The sequence below is a fragment of the Cucumis melo genome, unplaced genomic scaffold, assembly GCF_025177605.1.
Source record: "Cucumis melo cultivar AY unplaced genomic scaffold, USDA_Cmelo_AY_1.0 utg000682l, whole genome shotgun sequence".
NCBI classification, from domain to species: domain Eukaryota; kingdom Viridiplantae; phylum Streptophyta; class Magnoliopsida; order Cucurbitales; family Cucurbitaceae; genus Cucumis; species Cucumis melo.
Window position 1 is genome coordinate 22,501 of NW_026124146.1, and position 2,500 is coordinate 25,000.

A 2,500-nucleotide genomic window follows, 5' to 3' on the forward strand; every position below is an offset into this window, starting at 1 on the left:
TATTAGCGGACGATATATATATGGGCCCGCGATGCATTGGTGTTCGAAATCAAGATATTGGTATTGGACTTATTAATCGATTCATAACCTTTCAAACCCAACCAATATCTATTCGGACTCCCTTTACTTGTAGGAGTACATCTTGGATCTGCCGATTATGTTATGGACGAAGTCCTACTCACGGGGACCTGGTAGAATTGGGAGAAGCCGTAGGTATTATTGCGGGTCAATCTATTGGAGAACCGGGTACTCAACTAACATTAAGAACTTTTCATACCGGCGGAGTATTCACAGGGGGGACTGCAGAACATATACGAGCTTCTTCTAATGGCAAAATCAAATTCAATGAGAATTTGGTTCATCCCACACGTACACGCCATGGGCATCCTGCTTTTTTATGTTATATAGACTTGTATGTAACTATTGAGAGTGAGGATATTATACATAACGTCACTATTCCACCAAAAAGTTTACTTTTAGTTCAAAATGATCAATATGTAGAATCAGAACAAGTGATTGCTGAGATTCGCGCGGGAACATACACTCTTAATTTAAAAGAGAGAGTTCGAAAACATATTTATTCTGACTCAGAGGGAGAAATGCATTGGAGTACCGACGTGTACCATGCACCCGAATTTACATATAGTAATGTCCATCTCTTACCAAAAACAAGTCATTTATGGATATTATCAGGAGGTTCGTGCGGATGCAGTGTAGTCCCTTTTTCACTCTACAAGGATCAAGATCAAATTAACGTTCATTCTCTTTGTGTCGAAAGAAGATATATTTCTAGCCTTTCAGTAAATAATGATAAAGTGGGACAAAAATTTTATGGTCCGGATCTCTCTGGTAAAAACGAAAGCGGAATTCCTGATTATTCAGAACTTAATCCAATCCTATGTACGGGTCAATCTAATCTCACATATCCTGCTATTTTCCACGGTAATTCTGATTTATTGGCAAAGAGGCGAAGAAATGGATTCATCATTCAATTTGAATCACTTCAAGAACGAGAAAAAGAACTACGACCCCCTTCCGGTATTTCGATTGAAATACCCATAAATGGTCTTTTTCGTAGAAATAGTATTCTTGCTTTTTTCGATGATCCTCAATACAGAAGAAATAGTTCAGGAATTACTAAATATGGGACTATAGGGGTGCATTCAATCCTCAAAAAAGAGGATTTGATTGAGTATCGAGGAGTCAAAGACTTTAAGCCAAAATACCAAATGCAAATGAAAGTGGATCGATTTTTTTTCATTCCCGAGGAAGTGCATATTTTACCAGAATCTTCTTCCATAATGGTACGGAACAATAGTATCATTGGAGTAGCTACACGACTAACTTTAAGTATAAGAAGCCGAGTAGGTGGATTGGTCCGAGTGGAGAAAAAAAAAAAAAGGATTGAACTCAAAATATTTTCTGGAGATATACATTTTCCTGGAGAGATGGATAAGATATCCCGACACAATGGCATCTTGATACCACCAGAAAGAGTAAAAAAAAATTCTAAGAAATCAAAAAAATCGAAAAATTGGATTTATGTCCAGTGGATCACACCTACCAAGAAAAAGTATTTTGTTTTTGTTCGACCTGTAATCATATATGAACTAGCCGACGGTATCAATTTAGTAAAACTTTTCCCACAGGATCTATTGCAAGAAAGGGATAATCTGGAGCTTAGAGTTGTCAATTATATACTTTATGGAAATGGAAAACCAATTCGGGGAATTTCTGGCACAAGCATTCAATTAGTTCGGACTTGTTTATTGTTGAATTGGGACCGAGACAAAAAAAGCTCTTCTATCGAAGACGCGCGCGCTTCCTTTGTTGAAGTAAGTACAAATGGTCTGGTTCGAAATTTCCTACGAATAGACTTAGGGAAATCCGATACTGCGTATATGAGAAAAAGGAAAGATCCGTCAGGTTCAGGATTGATCTTTAATAATGAGTCAGATCGCACGAATATCAATCCATTTTTTTCTATTTATTCCAAGACAAGGGTTCCACAATCTCCGAGTCAAAATCAAGGAACTATTCGTACGTTGTTCAATAGAAATAAGGAACGCCAATCTTTGATAATTTTGTCAGCATCGAATTGTTTGCAAATGGATCTATTCAACGATGTAAAAGATTATAATGTCATAAAAGAATCAAGTAAAAAGGATCCTCTAATTTCAATTAGGAATTCGTTAGGACCTTTAGGGGCGGCCCCTCAAATTGTGAATTTTTATTCATTTTATGACTTAATAACTCATAATCCGATCTCCCTAACTAAATATTTGCAACTTGACAATTTAAAACAGACTTTTCAAGTACTTAAATATTATTTAATGGATGAAAACGGGGGGATTTTCAATTCCGATCCATGCAGTAACATCGTTTTCAATACATTTAATTTGAATTGGCATTTTCTGCATCATAATTATCACAATAATTATTGTGAAGAAACACCTACAAGAACAAGAATTAGTCTTGGACATTTTTTTTTTGAAAATGT